The following is a 13,889-nucleotide window of genomic DNA, read 5'->3' on the forward strand; positions in this document are numbered from 1 at the left end:
CCCCAAATGCTGGGTTAAAACAACCCATTCACTGGGTTAAAACAACCCAATTGCTGGGTTAAAACAACCCATTCACTGGGTTAAAACACCCCAAATGCTGGGTTAAAACAACCCATTCACTGGGTTAAAACAACCCAATTGCTGGGTTAAAACAACCCATTCACTGGGTTAAAACACCCCAAATGCTGGGTTAAAAAAAAACATTCCCTGGGTTAAAATAACCCATTCACTGGGTTAAAACACCCCAAATGCTGGGTTAAAACAACCCATTCCCTGGGTTAAAACAACCCATTCACTGGGTTAAAACAACCCAAATGCTGGGTTAAAACAACCCATTCACTGGGTTAAAACACCCCAAATGCTGGGTTAAAACAACCCATTCACTGGGTTAAAACAACCCAAATGCTGGGTTAAAACAACCCATTCACTGGGTTAAAACAACTCAATTGCAACAACCCATTCACTGGGTTAAAACAACCCATTCACTGGGTTAAAACACCCCAAATGCTGGGTTAAAACAACCCATTCACTGGGTTAAAACAACCCAATTGCTGGGTTAAAACAACCCATTCACTGGGTTAAAACACCCCAAATGCTGGGTTAAAACAACCCATTCACTGGGTTAAAACAACCCAATTGCTGGGTTAAAACAACCCATTCACTGGGTTAAAACACCCCAAATGCTGGGTTAAAACAACCCAATTTCCAGGGTAAATTGTTGGGTTAAAACAGCGCATTCCCTAAAACAACCCAAATGCTGGGTTTGTCCATTTGCAACCCAAATTGGGTTGTTTTTAACCCAGAATTACACAGCTGGTTTAGTTTATAATTTTCTTTTTTTTTAGTTTAAGTTTATTTGACAGGAACGATGTAGAAGTCCAGCAAAGCCTGCTGTGATAAAGAGCAGAAGATGCTCAATCTCATCACCTCTGGTCCTGAATGACCTAACATGGCCGCCAGTGCAGAAACACGACCACACCAACAACCCTCTCACTAACAGGATTATTAGTGTCAATGACAGTGTTCATTCTAATTCAGCTTTTCATTGTATTTAATTTTACTCAAACTGTCTGTTTTTGGGGAGGTTACAACTTTGGTGTTCAACATATAGTTTCAGAAATGCGAACATTTAAAGACGTGTCGGCTTCATTTGGTCGCTTTATGTTCTTGAAGCTTTAAGAACAGAAATATGACTGTTAGTGAAAGGACATTTGAGGTCAGTTATGTTTATAATTTCACATGGTTTAGATTCAGATTCAATCAGATGGTTCATTTACACCCAGATGGTGCAACTTACCCACTGACTCGGATCAAGTTACCCCTAACCCGGGGTAAACTGAGCCACATGAACACTATTTTTATTTTTAGAACCCATTGTCAGAGATCATTTAAATTACTTTAAATCCTGAAATTACTTTAGATACATTCATTCTGATACTCATCATTTCAACGGCTCATCTTACCCCACTCTCCCCGACACCATGTCAAAGTGACTTCTTATAATGAGGTGCATAAATCACGTTAGTGTCAAAAGTGTATGTCCCTAATGATAATCATAATGTAAGTGTTTTAAATATGTACAGATGGGAGGGCATAGTAATTAATATTTTGAAAGGGAAAGGTGTCACATCATCAGCAGTTCATGCACATCGTTCATTAATAACTTCAGATGAGTGCTGATACCTTTATGATTCTGATTCATCTTTGTCCCACATGTTTCTGATGTTCCTATAGTTATGATTTGTCTGTAAAATATCTGTGTAAAGCTGGGAGAAATGTGGGAGATGCAGTGCAGACTGCCAGAAGGTTTGCAAACAGAGTTACAGTAATAGACAGACTTGTAATGAGGTGCTTAAATCATATTACGGGTTGTAATTATGGAACGCATATGGAAGAATATATGATACAAATTATATGTAAGTGGTTTCAAATATATGTGTAGGGCATCTGGAGGGTGTAGTAATTAATATTTCGCATTTTATAGACTAGGAAGAAGATACTTAATCTGTCGAGCAGAGTTTTATCCTCCTGTGCATAAACAGGAGGAAGCGTTCTCTCTCTCTCTCAGATCTCCGGCTGGGGTCAGAGGTCGGGTTAAGGCTGGGATAGATATCTGTGTGTCCTATCGTCCAATCACAGAGATTTATCACGACTGACTCAATCACTGGAGGAATGGGGGAGGCGAGACTCGAGTCTCTGTTGATCTGACGTTGAGTTTGACGTTTCGCTGCTGAGATATTGAGTGTAGAGTTTGCAGGGTGGATGAAACTGAACTGACTGATTATCAGCATAACGTGACTGAAGGAATTATATCCTTTCCTTAGTGCTAGAAATGCTACTATTACAATTACAAGAACTATGATACTCATTCATAAGTACAAGAGCCTCTTGGATGTATTACTTTGGCTGATGTCATACAGAATCTCAGGAAAGGCATTTAGAATTTCATTACAAAATACTCTATATCACCAAAAGTGTTGTGCTTCACACACTCATGAGCTTCCCATTCTTCATCCGTAGGGTTTAATCTGGAGTCGCAGCTCTAACAGCTTCAGCTCTTCTGCTCTTCTTTCCTCAAGGTTTAGGAGTGTGTTTATGGGGATTCTTCATTAGTGATGTTGGACGAGAAGGCCTGGCTCTCAGTCTCCGCTCTAATTCATCCCAAAGCTGTTCTATCGGGTTGAGGTCAGGACTCCAGTTCCTCCACACCAAACTCCTCATCCATGTCTTTATGGAGACGCTTTGAGCACTGGAGCAGTCATGCTGGGACAGGAAGGGGCCGTCCCCAAACTGAGCCCACAAAGTTGGGAGCATGAAATTGTCCAAAATGTCTTGGAGAAGCATTAAGAGTTCCTTTCACTGGAACTAACCCCTGAAAAACAACCCCAGCCCATAATCCCCCCTCCACCAAACTTCACACTTCACACACGGCGCACTTTACCCCACTGCATCCCACGCTTTGCATTGCACTTGGTGATGTAAGGCTTGGATGAGCAGCTCGGCCATGGAAACCCGTTCCATGAAGCTCTACACACTGTTCTTGAGCTCATCTGAAGGACACAGGAGTTTGGAGGTCTGGAGCTCTGTGACCCTCAGCATGCGCTGATCATGTTCTCAAAACGTTCTGGCAACGTTCTCTCAACGTTGTGAACAAACGTTCTTCCAGTAACGTTAATAGAACGTTCATTCAACGTTATCAGGCCTTTTATAATGTCCTCTGAACGTTCTCTCAATGTTATGAACAAACGTTCTTCCAGTAACATCAATAGAACGTTCATTCAATGTTATCTGGCCTTTGATCATGTTCTCAGAACGTTCTGGCAGCGTTCTCTCAATGTTATGATCAAACGTTCTTCCAGTAACATCAATAGAACGTTCATTCAATGTTATCTGGCCTTTGATAATGTTCTCAGAACGTTCTGGCAGCGTTCTCTCAATGTTATGATCAAACGTTCTTCCAGTAACATCAATAGAACGTTCATTCAATGTTATCTGGCCTTTGATAATGTTCTCAGAACGTTCTGGCAACGTTCTCTCAACGTTGTGGACCAACGTTCTTCCAGTAACGCTAATAGAACGTTCATTCAACGTTATCAGGCCTTTTATAATGTCCTCTGAACGTTCTCTCAATGTTATGAACAAACGTTCTTCCAGTAACATCAATAGAACGTTCATTCAATGTTATCTGGCCTTTGATAATGTTCTCAGAACGTTCTGGCAGCGTTCTCTCAATGTTATGATCAAACGTTCTTCCAGTAACGTTAATAGAACGTTCATTCAACGTCATCAGGCCTTTTATAATGTCCTCTGAACGTTCTGGCAACGTTCTCTCAATGTTATGATCAAACGTTCTTCCAGTAACGTTAATAGAACGTTCATTCAACGTCATCAGGCCTTTGATCATGTTCTCAGAACGTTCTGGCAGCGTTCTCTCAATGTTCTCTTTAATAATGTTCTCAAACGTTAACACAAAGCATTTATCTATCATTCCTGGGACGTTTGAAGCGGTTCTTGTTCCAGAACGTTCCCATAATGTTTGAAGAATGATACAGTGTTTCACTGGAAGACCTCAGAGCCGCAGATCTGGAGGTTAAAGCCCTGATCAGAGGCTGATGGAAGAGAAATGCCTCCTCAAGAACTGCTGCTGTAGCAGAGCGTGTCTCCGTCTGGACTTTCAGGGCTAGATATATCAAACGGGCAGTTCATTACCCGAGTGCTGGATCCTATAGCATATACTGAGCTATTGATTACAGCCTGAGCATCTGCAGCGGGACAGATCGCCTCTGTGGACATTCAATGTGTGTATGAAGTTAAATAGATTATCTGATTACAGATTATCTGAAGTTACAGATTATCTTATAAAGACAATATACATACTCACTTCAAAATAATGCTTTTCTTACATGGTATTTTTGTCTTGTTTTCAGTCCAAATATCAAAAAAATCTTACATTAAGAAGCATTTACTAGACAAGCAAAAGTTTTTGTCTTGTTTACGGGGAAATAACTCAAAATAAAGTGAGTTTTTGCTTAAAATAAGCAAAATAATCTGCCAATGGGGTAAGAAAAATAATCTTGTCTTCTGTTTGAATTAAGATTATTTTATCCCATTGGCAGATTATTTTGTGTATTTTAAGCAAAAACTCCCTTAATTTTGAGTTATTTTCCCCCAAAACAAGACAACAACTTTTGCAAAACGAAAATACTTAGTAAGAAAAGCATTTTTTGCAGTGCTGGAGCATAAGCAGTGTGTGTGTGTGTGTGTGTGTGTGTGTGGGCATGTTTTTGTGAAATATCAGGACACAAATGTGTATAATGACATGGGTATGACACAGGTATTACAAAAAGAGGGTGAAATATGAGGACGTTCTCCATGTCCTCACTTTTCAAAATGCTTATAAATCACACAGAACAAGTTTTTTTTCACAGAAAGTGAACTGCACAGTCTCCTGTGAGGGCTAGGTTTAGGGGCAGGGGCAGTGTGTGTGTGTGTGTGTGTGTGTGTGTGTGTGTGTGTGTGTGTGTGTGTGTGTGTGTGTGTGTGTGTGTGTGTGTGTGTGTGTGTGTGTGTGTGTGTGTGTGTGTGTGTGTGTGTGTGTGTGTGTGTGTGTGTGTGTGTGATGGGTAGGTTTAGGGGCAGTGTGTGTGTGTGTGTGTGTGTGTGTGTGTGCGTGTGATGGGTAGGTTTAGGGGCAGTGTGTGTGTGTGTGTGTGTGTGTGTGATGGGTAGGTTTAGGGGCAGTGTGTGTGTGTGTGTGTGTGTGTGTGTGTGTGTGTGTGTGTGTGTGTGTGTGTGTGTGTGTGTGTGTGTGTGTGTGTGTGTGTGTGTGTGTGTGTGTGTGTGTGATGGTTAGGTTTAGGGGCAGTGTAAGGGGATAGAAATTACAGTTTGTACGGTATAAAAACCATTACGCCTATGGAATGTCCTCACATTTCACAAAAACAAACATGTGTGTGTCTGTGTGTGTGTGTGTGTGTGTGTGTGTGTGTGTGTGTGTGTGTGTGTGTGTTGTGTGATAATTCACAGGTCTTTTATTAACGGGCCTATAAAATGGATTCTATTTGACATTACTCTGTGCTCTTTTTTAATTGCCGTGTTAACTGATCATCTGAGCCTGAATCAATCTCTCAGTGCTGAGATACAAATGTCAAACATGTGTGTGTGTGTGTGTGTGTGTGTGTGTGTGTGTGTGTGTGTGTGTGTGTGTGTGTGTGTGTGTGTGTGTGTGTGTGTGTGTGAGTGTGTGTGTGTGTGTGTGTGTGTGTGTGTGTGTGTGTAAGTGTTTGTGTGTGTGTCTGTGTGCCTGTGAGTGTGTGTGTGTGTGTGTGTGTGTGTGTGTGTGTGTGTGTGTGTGTGTGTGTGTGTGTGTGTGTGTGTGTGTGTGTGTGTGTGTGTGTGTGTGTGTGTGTGTGTGTGTGTGTGTGTGTGTGTGAGTGTGTGTGTGTGTGTGTGTGTAAGTGTTTGTGTGAGTGTGTGTGTGTGTGTGTGTGTGTGTGTGTGTGTGTGTGTGTGTGTGTGTGTGTGTGTGTGTGTGTGTGTGTGTGTGTGTGTGTGTGTGTGTGTGTGTGTGTGTGTGCCTGTGAGTGTGTGTGTGTGTGTGTGTGTGTGTGTGTGTGAGTGTGTGTGTGTAAGTGTTTGTGTGAGTGAGTGTGTGTGTGTGTGTGTGTGTATGTATGTGAGCGTGTGTGTGTGTGTGTGTGTTTGTGAGCGTGTGTGTGTGTGTGTGTGTGTGTGTGTGTGTGTGTGTGTGTGTGTGTGTGTGTGTGTGTGTGTGTGTGTGTGTGTGTGTGTGTGTGTGTGTGTGTGTGTGTGTGCAGAAGCTGTTTTGAAGAATGTTGGGATTCTAACAATATTGGATCTTATTGATTTTCATAGGACACGGACAGAATCTCATTTTCCAAAACCTCTTCTTTTGTTGCTCACAGAAGGAACGTCCTGCAGGTTTAAAGACACTGGAGGGAATAAATGATGCCAACATCTGATGTCTGGACCCCTTTAAAATGAAGTAAGCTTTAAATAAGTGTATAGACCAAATCATTTCTATCACAGCTGGAGAGTTTCCATAATGATATTGATAATCGTGTGTGTTTGGCCTGTTCTGTGAGCCGTTCTGAAGGTGAACTCAGTGTTTTATGTTCAGCAGAACACGAACACCAGCCTATTAGAAATGCAAATACAACCAGTAAAATGTTTACAAGTCCACTGGATTCATGGAGACCATTATCTGAGAGGGAATGGGGCAGAATGGCTGTGTGGAGACTGTTAGTGTGGTTTTACAGGGAGTGGGACGGCGACAGGGGTCAAGGACAGGGAACAGAGCCTGTAAAACACTGCATAAACGCTCAATTACCTGGAGCTGAGAATAAGGGCAGAGCACAGAATGATCTACACACACTCATGTCCCGTTAAAAGGAGACAACACACCAATAATCACACGCAATGTGTGTAATGTTCATCTCTTGCTTTAAATGTTAATGCATTTCTCTCTGAGGAACCGTCCTCCGAGCAGCGGCTGATGTACAGCACAATAAAAGACTGGATTACACGAGTGAACTAAACATTAATCATTCACACATGACAATATTTAAATCCGAATCTCAATCCCGGGGTTGTAGAAGCGGATGAAGGAGAAGCAACATAATTGAATGAGGAGATGTTGAACCCTGCATGAACTTTGAGCTTTGACTCCGGGCACACATCACTGACTCCATCTTACCCAGCGGTGTGTGTTCTCCAGAGGACCGCTCATCTCGTGCGGGTCAATGACGTGTGTGTGTGTGTGTGTGTGTGTGTGTGTGTGTGTGTGTGTGTGTGTGTGTGTGTGTGTGTGTCAGGGTTATGCTCTGTTTTTGTTTTCATTGTTTGCTCGTTTTCCTTTGACCCAGTTTTCAGACTCACCTGTCCCTCGGTAATGAACTCATCGGCTCCTCGTTTCCCCTGTGGATTCAATTTCTGTCAGTTCCTTGTCCTGTATTGTTAATGTCTCTGTGTAACGTGGTTACAATTTCTCCAAGTTATTTATTCTCCTGTTTGAGAATCCCCTTTGTTGTGCACTTCCTTACAGCCACCAAACGTGACAAGACTTGGACTTGAAGAATGGACGAGCGGTGCACAAAGTCAAGTCAAGTCAACTTTATTTATATAGCGCTTTTAACAATGTAGATTGTTTCAAAGCAGCTTTACAGTGTTAAACAGGAAAATAATGCAGCATCATTTTATTCAGCCATTCTGGAAAAAACGCTGATGTCATCAGTTCATTTCAATTATCATACAGTGACAGTGTGGGCTTTAGATCAATAATTCAATCAGTAATTTAGTTTAAATGGTTAATTTAGTTTATTATTTAGATGTATTTCGATGTTTAGTTGAAAAATGTAGTGTCCCCAACTGAGCCAAGCCAGAGGCAACAGTGGCAGAAACCCAAACCCCATCAGGAGCAGAATGGAGGAAAATAAACCTTGGAGAAACCAGGCTCAGTCGGGGGGGCAGTTCTCCTCTGGCCAATCAACAAACAGCGTATGATTATTATTATTATTCTGACAACTTTACAGGTCAGAGGTCATAATAGATCGGAATATTCGAGGGACCGGGGGCAACATGCTGGAGACGGGTTTATTGAGGATGATGTTGATTAAATAATTATTAAAGTGCAATATTCGAACGATCTGAGTCAACACGCTGGAGACGGGTTTATTGAGGATGACATATCGATTTAAGTATTATTTAATTGTAATATTCGAACGATCTGAGTCAACACGCTGGAGACGGGTTTATTGAGGATGACATATCGATTTAAGTATTATTTAATTGTAATATTCGAACAATCTGAGTCAACACGCCGGAGACGGGTTTATTGAGATGCCGTGTCGATGAGGCAGTTGCAGGGGGAGGATAATCACAGTCTCTCAGACACTTCGGGGTCCTGTGTTGACGAAGAGCCCTTGAGGACCACATAAGGGATTTTCTTCAACTGGCGTTACCTGCTCATTAAACCACACCAGCCTTAATGAGCAGAGGACGGCACCGCCGATGGACCTCGGGGGACCCTTTTGGACTTTGAGTGGGTGCTGGCCACCTGTGGATCCTCGTGTCCTAAGTTCATTCAAGTGAGTCCATTCCTGGGTGGGAAATTCCCAAGTCCGTTCCAGTGAGGGAAATTCCAGAGCTCAACAAAGAGTTGCTGGCTTCCACCCCTGTGCTTCCAAGTTCCACTCCAGCCCCATAGCCCGCTCCAGGGTCCACTCCAGCCCCATAGCCCGCTCCAGAGTCCACTCCAGCCCCTGAGCCCGCTCCAGAGTCCACTCCAGCCCCTGAGCCCGCTCCAGAGTCCACTCCAGCCCCATAGCCCGCTCCAGGGTCCACTCCAGCCCCATAGCCCGCTCCAGAGTCCACTCCAGCCCCTCAGCCCGCTCCAGAGTCCACTCCAGCCCCATAGCCCGCTCCAGAGTCCACTCCAGCCCCTGAGCCCGCTCCAGAGTCCACTCCAGCCCCTGAGCCCGCTCCAGAGTCCACTCCAGCCCCATAGCCCGCTCCAGGGTCCACTCCAGCCCCTGAGCCCGCTCCAGAGTCCACTCCAGCCCCTGAGCCCGCTCCAGAGTCCACTCCAGCCCCTGAGCCCGCTCCAGAGTCCACTCCAGCCCCATAGCCCGCTCCAGAGTCCACTCCAGCCCCTGAGCCCGCTCCAGAGTCCACTCCAGCCCCATAGCCCGCTCCAGGGTCCACTCCAGCCCCTGAGCCCGCTCCAGAGTCCACTCCAGCCCCATAGCCCGCTCCAGAGTCCACTCCAGCCCCTGAGCCCGCTCCAGAGTCCACTCCAGCCCCATAGCCCGCTCCAGAGTCCACTCCAGCCCCTGAGCCCGCTCCAGAGTCCACTCCAGCCCCATAGCCCGCTCCAGAGTCCACTCCAGCCCCTGAGCCCGCTCCAGAGTCCACTCCAGCCCCATAGCCCGCTCCAGGGTCCACTCCAGCCCCTGAGCCCGCTCCAGAGTCCACTCCAGCCCCTGAGCCCGCTCCAGAGTCCACTCCAGCCCCTGAGCCCGCTCCAGGGTCCACTCCAGCCCCATAGCCCGCTCCAGAGTCCACTCCAGCCCCTGAGCCCGCTCCAGAGTCCACTCCAGCCCCTGAGCCCGCTCCAGAGTCCACTCCAGCCCCTGAGCCCGCTCCAGAGTCCACTCCAGCCCCTGAGCCCGCTCCAGAGTCCACTCCAGCCCCTGAGCCCGCTCCAGAGTCCACTCCAGCCCCTGAGCCCGCTCCAGAGTCCACTCCAGCCCCTGAGCCCGCTCCAGGGTCCACTCCAGCCCCATAGCCCGCTCCAGAGTCCACTCCAGCCCCATAGCCCGCTCCAGGGTCCACTCCAGCCCCATAGCCCGCTCCAGAGTCCACTCCAGCCCCATAGCCCGCTCCAGAGTCCGCTCCAGCCCCTGAGCCCACTCCAGAGTCCACTCCAGCCCCTGAGCCCGCTCCAGGGTCCACTCCAGCCCCTGAGCCCGCTCCAGGGTCCACTCCAGCCCCATAGCCCGCTCCAGAGTCCACTCCAGCCCCATAGCCCGCTCCAGAGTCTGCTCCAGCCCCTGAACCCGCTCCAGAGTCTGCTCCAGCCCCTGAGCCCACTCCAGAATCCAGTCCAGACCCTGAGCCCGCTCCAGAGTCTCAGAGTTCTATTTCTGTTTAAATATTTTCCAAGAATCTAAGTTTTGTAAATGCTGTTTCTGAATGTCAAAATGTGTTGGGTATGTGTGTGGGGTTTTTCTTGGTTATGTGAATATTAAGGGAACATTAAATTTGATAATTTTTCAAACATTATGGAAACTTCACTTTTTAATGTTCTCTAAACGTTCTGAAACAAGTAGTAACATTTAATCCTGTTAATTGTCAAGTTTCCTGGTTTTAATTGTGTAATTTTCCTATCAATCACATATTTTAGTAATCATCATTAAGGCGGTTTCATTGATGGGACTGTAGAAGAGAGTAAATGATGTAACACAGTCACACGGAGTGTGATTAGGACAGGGATTGTGAAGGATTTGGGCTGTCCTCAGTGCATACAGGCATAAAATACACCAGAGACATTAATGTGCCGCACATTTCATGTCAGTCTTGATCTTGACGTGATTTTGAACTTCTTGATCTCATTAGGGGATGGTAATGAAGCTGGGCACTGAGACAGCTTGGGTCAGTTAACGTCCTTCAGGCCAGTCAGATTGTGTTTGATGTTTCGCTTTGTCTTGCCAATCTTGGGGTAAATTACCTGTGTGCTTCGCTCCTGGATGGAGTCCAGTCTTAAAATGTGTCTGTCCGTATGGTGAATAAGATCAGCTTTGAGCTGCTCAAACTTCAGACTGAGTCTTGTGTGTCTCACTAGTATCTGGCCTGCAGTGAGACACTGAACGGGTTATTTAGAAAGCTCAATTTACCACTGCACTTCAAAATATGCTTTCTTGCTTGATGTTTTTGTCTTGTCTTCTATTTAAAAAACTATAATCAAAATTTTGAGTTTGAGCTTAAAACAAGAACAAATATCTGTCAGTGTGGCAAGAAAAATGATCAAAGGGAAAACATTTTTGCAGATATTTGTTCCTGTTTTAAGCAACAGCTCAATTAATTGTGGCACATTTTTCATTGAACAAGTCTTAATGTTTTCAGCCATTTTGTCTTGATTTAAGAATATTTAGATATTTGTGCTGGGAAATAAGACAGAAACACTGAAGAAGAACCTCATGTTTAACAGACACTTAAGGACTGGAAGAAAACAGGCTACAACGCTGTAAAACGTAAATAAAATGACAATAAAACTGTATGCATTATTTTGGATGCATCTGTCCTAAAGTATGAAATGCTGTTGTTCCCTGTGCTCAGAATCAGTGTAAGATGCGTTAACACACACACAGTCTGGAGGTCAAACAGCAGATCTCCAGTGTCTCTGCATCTGATCCGCAGGTGGACTGAGATTGGATTTGTCCTGATGGCCAGCGCTGAAAGCCTGGTCGTCTCCGTCTGAGCGCCATATGCTCCTGCCCGCTCTCATTACTCGAGCCTTTTCTGTGCCTGTGAAAACTCACACAGAGAGAGACGCGTTTCATCTCAAAGACACACAAGGTTTTATTTATTTATTTATTCCTGTCAAAAGCAAAACAGCTGAAAAAGAATAATTCATAAAACCAAACAAAAACAATGTTCTACTGGTTTCTTCATATCAGCCTTATGATACACCAGTCAGAATAATGTTTATTAAAATTATAACTTCACTCTTATGTTATTATATAGTCATATACTGCTATTTTCTCAGTCCATCCATCCATCATCTTCCGCTTATCCGGGGGCAACAGTTTAAGCAGAGACGCCCAAACTTCGCCTTATGGTGCGTTCATATGGAATTTCACACGAATTTCACACGAATCGCGAATTACGCGATTCGCGTGAGTGATTTACATGTTAAGTCAATGCAAGGACGCGAATAGAGATTCTGCGGCGCGATTCTCGCAAATGAGGCGGCGCGAATTACGCAAATTGCGCAAATCGCTCAAGTTGAAAAATCTGAACCGCGTCAAACAATCAGGAGCTTGCTCTAGTAGTGACAATAATGACGAGAACATCTGTATATTAATATCTGGTTCAGACAATATGATTATCACTGTGATAACATTAAATGACATGAAACACAACCCAGTCTCTTTTTGTTAAATGCAAGTTTATGTTTGATCAATAAAACAAAAGTATAAGTAAAAGCTATAAAAAGCTACACATGAAATAAAGCAAACAATTCAGTCAAACATTCAAAGTCAGTGGTAGTCGGCTACAACGCTAACGTAAAGTTAAATAGCCTAAAAATAAAAAAGTAATGAAACTTCACTTTGCCCTCAGACTGAACGATTCGCCAGGAAACAAATTATAGATCCATGAGACCAAAGATTGGCCATTACAAGACGAATTATAGCTCGAGACGCCACAGAAACATCAGAGCCAGCGGCAGAAGGCAGATCACATGATCAACTCCACACACACCAGATCACATGTTCAACTCCACACACACCAGATCACATGATCAACTCCACACACACCAGATCACATGTTCAACTCCACACACACCAGATCACATGTTCAACTCCACACACACCAGATCTCATGTTCAACTCCACACACACCAGATCACATGTTCAACTCCACACACACCAGATCACATGTTCAACTCCACACACACCAGATCACATGTTCAGCTCCACACACACCAGATCACATGTTCAACTCCACACACACCAGATCACATGATCAACTCCACACACACCAGATCACATGATCAACTCCACACACACTAGATCACATGATCAACTCCACACACACCAGATCACATGTTCAACTCCACACACACCAGATCACATGATCAACTCCACACACACCAGATCACATGATCAACTCCACACACACACCAGATCACATGTTCAACTCCACACACACTGGATCACATGTTCAGCTCCACACACACTAGATCACATGATCAACTCCACACACACCAGATCACATGATCAACTCCACACACACCAGATCACATGTTCAACTCCACACACACCAGATCACATGTTCAACTCCACACACACCAGATCACATGTTCAACTCCACACACACCAGATCACATGTTCAACTCCACACACACCAGATCACATGTTCAGCTCCACACACACCAGATCACATGTTCAGCTCCACACACACCAGATCACATGATCAACTCCACACACACCAGATCACATGTTCAACTCCACACACACCAGATCACATGTTCAGCTCCACACACACCAGATCACATGTTCAACTCCACACACACCAGATCACATGTTCAACTCCACACACACCAGATCACATGTTCAACTCCACACACACCAGATCACATGTTCAGCTCCACACACACCAGATCACATGTTCAACTCCACACACACTGGATCACATGTTCAACTCCACACACACCAGATCACATGTTCAGCTCCACACACACCAGATCACATGATCAACTCCACACACACCAGATCACATGTTCAACTCCACACACACCAGATCACATGTTCAACTCCACACACACCAGATCACATGTTCAACTCCACACACACCAGATCACATGTTCAGCTCCACACACACCAGATCACATGATCAACTCCACACACACCAGATCACATGTTCAACTCCACACACACCAGATCACACGTTCAGCTCCACACACACCAGATCACATGTTCAGCTCCACACACACCAGATCACATGATCAACTCCACACACACACACCAGATCACATGTTCAACTCCACACACACACCAGATCACATGTTCAGCTCCACACACACACCAGATCACATGTTCAGCTCCACACACACCAGATCACATGATCAACTCCACACACACACCAGA

This window comes from Gobio gobio (assembly GCF_949357685.1).
Source record: "Gobio gobio genome assembly, chromosome: 9".
Taxonomy (NCBI): domain Eukaryota; kingdom Metazoa; phylum Chordata; class Actinopteri; order Cypriniformes; family Gobionidae; genus Gobio; species Gobio gobio.